At 37.5% G+C, this 7,355-nt stretch overlaps 2 long non-coding RNA genes across 5 annotated transcripts; one reads left to right on the top strand and one right to left on the bottom strand.

The window, feature by feature from the left end:
* Positions 1–290: 290 nt before the first annotated feature.
* LOC123719854 lies at positions 291–1,584 on the bottom strand. The gene is made up of 3 exons (XR_006755953.1): positions 1,086–1,584; positions 560–696; positions 291–432 (listed from the first exon to the last, which is right to left on the bottom strand). It is a non-coding gene; the product is annotated as an uncharacterized LOC123719854 (long non-coding RNA).
* Positions 1,585–1,599: 15 nt separating this feature from the next.
* LOC123719852 lies at positions 1,600–4,720 on the top strand. 4 transcript variants are annotated; one of them, XR_006755952.1, is made up of 6 exons: positions 1,600–1,682; positions 1,835–2,069; positions 2,274–2,412; positions 2,790–3,104; positions 3,642–3,824; positions 4,375–4,720. It is a non-coding gene; the product is annotated as an uncharacterized LOC123719852 (long non-coding RNA). The 4 variants fall into 4 exon arrangements; XR_006755951.1 differs by having other exon boundaries at positions 2,777–3,104; XR_006755949.1 differs by having other exon boundaries at positions 2,274–3,104.
* The last annotated feature ends 2,635 nt before the right edge of the window (positions 4,721–7,355 follow it).

The raw sequence follows: 7,355 nt of genomic DNA, 5'->3' as shown, positions 1-7,355 counted from the left end.
CGTGTGACTGAGTCTTGGTATTGTGTGTCACATTGGAATCCGCATCCATAAGTAATTTTAATAGGTACATATTTCTTGTTTCCGCAGACAAGAACACTGTGAGTGGCCTCTGCTAAACAAGAAGTAGCTGTAGCATTTGGTTTCATTTGAAACCTGCGTCCTATATTAATCCTGTTTGAGATTGCGGTCTTTTCCTCTGGGTTCAAATTGGGTGCATTGATTAGAATACTTAGATAAAAGTTGTAAAGTGTAAGCTTACTGCAAGATCAAACTGTATGTCTTCACCTGGAGTATTAGACTTTGATGGATCTTCTCCCGATACCTGCAGCAGTTCATTGTCTCATCCAGCGACAAGTGGTCGTTAGGGCGGCGGCCGTGCGTTACCTGTTACGCGACGCTTTTGGTTATGTACGCCTTCGTTCGAGGATACATCTGGAATAGTAAGGTAAATGCTACATTACAACTGGATTTACACACGTGTAGTTACAATTTCAATCAAATGAAAACTGAGGGTAGTATTAAAGTCTCAAAGCTCAATGTATAATAAAACTTCACTTACAGGTAAGTCATATTGACGATTTTGTGTTGTACTTTGCCAAAACATGGTAGGGAAAATACTCAAAATGCGGTATACCATCAAAAGAAGATTCTTCCTTATCCTTGCATAGGTTACCTCTTCCGTCCGAGAATGGGCCTCTGAAGTAAGTAGATCGGTTAATCTTTCCAATATGGACCGTCGATATTTGAGGTTTTAGAGGGGCGGGGAGGGGGTTGACGGCTACTTCGGAGCTTTTATATATACTCTAGGGGTAGGGCAGACAAGACCATGTGGATAGTGGGGTGCTCTGATTCGGTTTTGGGTACTTTTTTGATATTAAAAAAGTACAGGATAATACAGAATTAGATAATACAGAAAGTTACAAACAATGAAAAAAAAATTTTCAGCTATAAATTTCATTTTAAAATCCACAACAGACCTTATGCAATCCAACTTTTTCAAAATTCCAGTAAGCAATTTTTTTTTTTTTTTACTAATGATTTATTATTTTATAACCTGACCTGAAATAACATAAATCAAAACTTACTTTAACTCATCCGAGTAAGGATTAAGCCTTCTGCCAGATGACCTAGTAAGTCTGGGCATCGCAGCAAATTCCTCGCCAGGACTAGTCAGCCCACTAGGACCAGCAACCGGTTCGTCAAGGATCGGCGCAGAAGAGGAGGCCGTGACAAGCGGCTAATTTGAGTCCAACACTTGCACTTCACTTAACTCTTCAAACAATGGGCTTCGGAGACGCCATGGTAGTCAAACGTTGTAAGTTTATAGGAGTACGTAAAACGATTTCTACTGCAAGGGTGACAAACGATGACTGGACGCCATTAAACAAAATGAATGGCTTAAAAACAAATTTAGTGATCACCAAAAAGTATCGATACCCGAGTAGTATCGATATTTTCAATAACTTTTGTACTATCTACAAAACAAATATGGGCATTTAAACCGATGATCCATATTAGAAAGTTTAATGTCGATACCAGAGTAGTATCGATACTTTGAAAATTTTCGGAACCCTACACTAAGTGATTGACGTTTGACATCAATTATTTGTCAAATATATTTTGTAATTGCGTGTTACTTACCAATTTGTGTGAAAAGTTTTAATAAATGTATCTCATGAACCGTAAGTTTGCGCAACCTAAATCTTTGCAAAACTCTTTCTTTTAGTGAGTACTATCTACAAAAAAATGGGCATTTAAATCGACGGTCCATATTGGAAAGATTATCCAAAACAGCTTCACTATTAACTATGTCTAATGAAAACTTTATTTTTAGTGTTAAAGTTTGGGCTAAATTTTGTTTTCCTAATGGTGATGGGACATCCATTGAATCATTAAAAACAGTGAATGCCCAGCATAGGATACTATGTGAAAATCATTTGAATGAATCTTCATTTACCAGCAGCGATAGGAAAAGACTTAACAAGTTAGATTAAGAGTGAATAGAGGAGGATATAGACCAATTAAAAAACAAACATTGTAGTCCATATAGAGCAAGTTATGACATCCAAGTGAGTATTTACATTCATATTCTACCTAAGTCAAATAGACAAATTTTTATAGTCATGCTTTTTTACATAGAGGTAGGCAGTACATTTCTGACACACATCTAGGTGATATATGGATGATTAAAAGTTTTCTATTTTCTCCATCCACTTATTGGATTTGTTATCTTTTTCGAATTTTTTATTCAATTATTTTTGTATATTTTCCAGGAACCATCAACTAGCAAAGGTATTTTGTAGGACTTGGACGTGAAAAAGTTCAGTGAACTTACACCTCAAAAGCAAACGCTGTCTAAGAGATGCAGAAAAAATCTATCTGAAATAGTGAGGCTCTGAAAAAAGTTTCAAGGTGATAAAAACTCCAAAAGATCTATATTAAGTGTACTAACATCAAACGAACCTAGCAATGAAATATTAAAAAGCACATTAAATAATTCATTTTCTTTACTATTACAAAGCCAACTGAAAAACTTTATAAGAAAATTAACTGGAATGAGATGGACACTGGATGATAAAGTGAACGTCTTGAGCATCTATAAGAAATCAAACTTTTGTTTTATATTATTGATTAGGTTATTTTGAAAGAAAATATTTTTTTAACTGGATTATTATACATAATTATAAGTTTATAATAATACAAATAGTTTTAATCCGGTATAAAAAATTGGTTTCTTTCAATGTGTAAAAGCTATGTTAACCAAAGACAATACTAGGTTATTTTGTCAGCTCTCTCAAGGCATTATTGAACAAAATTCCAATGGTATGTGGAATCAACAGCCCAGTAATACAGACAGTAAAAGAAATCACAAAAGACCAAGATGTCAATGATAATTTATGTAAAATGGCTTTTGATGAAATGTCAATAAGAAAAAATCTGACATATAACGTAAAACTCAATGCTAAGGCCGTACTACTGTGATAGCAAACCATAGTCGAACTTTCATGGTTATCGGTGTTCGAAAATGCTGGAAACAGCCAATAGCATTTTACTTCTCAGGAGATTGTGACACAGCAGACAAGTCAGCAGCTCTTGTCGAGGAGGTAACCACTTCTTTAGAATATTATACAAAATGTGGTTGAATATTAATTTTTACAAATTTAACACGCACAATTTAGCATGCACTCAAGCAAACAAGCCCATTGGCTTGTTTGCTTGAGTGCATGTTTCTGTGCTGGATTGAAAGTTTTAAATTAAAAGATTTAATTTTTTTTTAAACGGTATTTCCAATTTACACTAGATATACAAATAAACAGAAAACTAAACATAGGTTGGTATAATAATTTAATTAATTGAACAGCGGAAAGATATTAAAACTTTTTTATGACTTATTTATCCATTGAACCATGACCATCCATTGACTTATTTATCCGCTAGTGGCCATGTCTCGACCGATTAATGTCCAAATGCTTTGGCAATTATTTCCCTGCATCGAGTAGTTGTTAGTATTGCCTTATTGCCTAATTAAAATATCTAATAATTGATGTACCTCTGCTGTACCATATTTATTTTCTTATTGCCGTTTGACCTGTGATTGGTTAAAATTGTTTTGAGAATAAGATCATAACCTTCCATTGCAGGTACAGTAAAGTGGAGCCACATAGAGGAGTTTTATAATAAAGATCGCGAGAATCCCAACCGTGTTTGCTCCAGCTTTAACCCAGCACCACTTACAACCAGTACAGAATGGCAAACAGAAAATCAAAGAGCGCCTAGCAGATCAAATTTTAAGCCATTCGGTTGCAGTTGGAATATTTGCCAAAGTAAGTTTCAAAATTTTATTGAAAAGTACTTCAGCAACGGTTCCCGAACAAACAAACAGGCAGAAAATTCAAAAAATTATAGAACCGTGTTTAATTAAATAATTTTAAAATTACAAACACTGTTATTAGTATATTGTTAAACTTGTCGTATTTAATTGTAAAATAGAAATGAAAAATAAAATTAATGTTAATATATATATAAATCTCCTGTCACGATGTTTGTCCGCGATGGCCTCCTAAACTACTTAACCGATTTTAAATTAAATTGGCACACCGTGAGCGGTCTGGTCCAACTTAAGAGATAGGGTAGCTTAGATCTTTAATTATAGTCGCAATTTTATTTTATTGCAAATTATTTGTCTATAATTAATTGACAGTCACAATTATTCGACTGAATTGAGTAAGTGATCAATAGATGGCACTGCTATGGTAAACCGACAAACGTGTCATATAAGCTACAATTCAATATCATGATTACCACGTGTTATTGAGGCTAACTAAAACAACATTCTATGGCAGCTAGTAATAATATAATTTATTTTACCTTCAGATGAATGATGACAAGACGCCCCTGGAACAACTGTCGCTGGACAAGCTTTTCGACTGAACGGAGATTCGACCGACAGGAAAGAGGTATAAACACTTATTATAATAATACTTGACATCTGTAATTGTGGATGTGATCCAAACCCCACGTCGGTCCAATTAAAAACTAGCTTAGGCAATTAGTAGCAGCGTTTTTAATACGCTGAAATTATTATTCTTCGAAGACACTAAACCTAGCTGCGCAACTGAATATCCCTGTAACAGCCAGGTGGAACCTCCAACCTCCCAGGGAAATTAAGTGGCATCGCCGACTCAGCTACGCCTACGTCTGGCTATGCTCTCGGGGTGTAACTCCCATGATTTAGTTAATCGTTATGAAACGAATAACTGTATGAAGAAGAGAGTGCCTGCGTCTGGCTATGCTCTCGGAGTGTAACTCCCATGATTTAGTTAATCGTTATGAAACGAATAACTGTATGTTGAAGAGAGTGCCTGCGTCTGGCTATGCTCTCGGAGTGTAACTCCCATGATTTAGTTAATCGTTATGAAACGAATAACTGTATGTTGAAGAGAGTGCCTGCGTCTGGCTATGCTCTCGGGGTGTAACTCCCATGATTTAGTTAATCGTTATGAAACGAATAACTGTATGTAGAAGAGAGTGCCTGCGTCTGGCTATGCTCTCGGAGTGTAACTCCCATGATTAAGTTAATCGTTATGAAACGAATAACTGTATGTAGAAGAGAGTGCCTGCCTCTGGCTATGCTCTCGGAGTGTAACTCCCATGATTTAGTTAATCGTTATGAAACGAATAACTGTATGTAGAAGAGAGTGCCTGCGTCTGGCTATGCTCTCGGAGTGTAACTCCCATGATTTAGTTAATCGTTATGAAACGAATAACTGTATGTAGAAGAGAGTGCCTGCGTCTGGCTATGCTCTCGGAGTGTAACTCCCATGATTTAGTTAATCGTTATGAAACGAATAACTGTATGTAGAAGAGAGTGCCTGCGTCTGGCTATGCTCTCGGAGTGTAACTCCCATGATTTAGTTAATCGTTATGAAACGAATAACTGTATGTAGAAGAGAGTGCCTGCGTCTGGCTATGCTCTCGGAGTGTAACTCCCATGATTTAGTTAATCGTTATGAAACGAATAACTGTATGTAGAAGAGAGTGCCTGCGTCTGGCTATGCTCTCGGAGTGTAACTCCCATGATTTAGTTAATCGTTATGAAACGAATAACTGTATGTAGAAGAGAGTGCCTGCGTCTGGCTATGCTCTCGAAGTGTAACTCCCATGATTTAGTTAATCGTTATGAAACGAATAACTGTATGTAGAAGAGAGTGCCTGCGTCTGGCTATGCTCTCGGAGTGTTGTAACTCCCATGATTTAGTTAATCGTTATGAAACGAATAACTGTATGTAGAAGAGAGTGCCTGCGTCTGGCTATGCTCTCGGAGTGTTGTAACTCCCATGATTTAGTTAATCGTTATGAAACGAATAACTGTATGTAGAAGAGAGTGCCTGCGTCTGGCTATGCTCTCGGAGTGTTGTAACTCCCATGATTTAGTTAATCGTTATGAAACGAATAACTGTATGTAGAAGAGAGTGCCTGCGTCTGGCTATGCTCTCGGAGTGTAACTCCCATGATTTAGTTAATCGTTATGAAACGAATAACTGTATGTAGAAGAGAGTGCCTGCGTCTGGCTATGCTCTCGGAGTGTTGTAACTCCCATGATTTAGTTAATCGTTATGAAACGAATAACTGTATGTAGAAGAGAGTGCCTGCGTCTGGCTATGCTCCCGGAGTGTTGTAACTCCCATGATTTAGTTAATCGTTATGAAACGAATAACTGTATGTAGAAGAGAGTGCCTGCGTCTGGCTATGCTCTCGGAGTGTTGTAACTCCCATGATTTAGTTAATCGTTATGAAACGAATAACTGTATGTAGAAGAGAGTGCCTGCGTCTGGCTATGCTCTCGGAGTGTTGTAACTCCCATGATTTAGTTAATCGTTATGAAACGAATAACTGTATGTAGAAGAGAGTGCCTGCGTCTGGCTATGCTCTCGGAGTGTAACTCCCATGATTTAGTTAATCGTTATGAAACGAATAACTGTATGTAGAAGAGAGTGCCTGCGTCTGGCTATGCTCTCGGAGTGTAACTCCCATGATTTAGTTAATCGTTATGAAACGAATAACTGTATGTAGAAGAGAGTGCCTGCGTCTGGCTATGCTCTCGGAGTGTTGTAACTCCCATGATTTAGTTAATCGTTATGAAACGAATAACTGTATGTAGAAGAGAGTGCCTGCGTCTGGCTATGCTCTCGGAGTGTTGTAACTCCCATGATTTAGTTAATCGTTATGAAACGAATAACTGTATGTAGAAGAGAGTGCCTGCGTCTGGCTATGCTCTCGGAGTGTAACTCCCATGATTTAGTTAATCGTTATGAAACGAATAACTGTATGTAGAAGAGAGTGCCTGCGTCTGGCTATGCTCTCGGAGTGTAACTCCCATGATTTAGTTAATCGTTATGAAACGAATAACTGTATGTAGAAGAGAGTGCCTGCGTCTGGCTATGCTCTCGGAGTGTAACTCCCATGATTTAGTTAATCGTTATGAAACGAATAACTGTATGTAGAAGAGAGTGCCTGCGTCTGGCTATGCTCTCGGAGTGTAACTCCCATGATTTAGTTAATCGTTATGAAACGAATAACTGTATGTAGAAGAGAGTGCCTGCGTCTGGCTATGCTCTCGGAGTGTAACTCCCATGATTTAGTTAATCGTTATGAAACGAATAACTGTATGTAGAAGAGAGTGCCTGCGTCTGGCTATGCTCTCGGAGTGTTGTAACTCCCATGATTTAGTTAATCGTTATGAAACGAATAACTGTATGTAGAAGAGAGTGCCTGCGTCTGGCTATGCTCTCGGAGTGTTGTAACTCCCATGATTTAGTTAATCGTTATGAAACGAATAACTGTATGTAGAAGAG

This window comes from Pieris brassicae, unplaced genomic scaffold (assembly GCF_905147105.1).
Source record: "Pieris brassicae unplaced genomic scaffold, ilPieBrab1.1, whole genome shotgun sequence".
Classification (NCBI taxonomy): Eukaryota; Metazoa; Arthropoda; class Insecta; order Lepidoptera; family Pieridae; genus Pieris; species Pieris brassicae.
The sequence above is the reverse complement of the archived record's forward strand: the minus strand, read 5'-3'. Positions and strand labels throughout refer to the sequence as shown.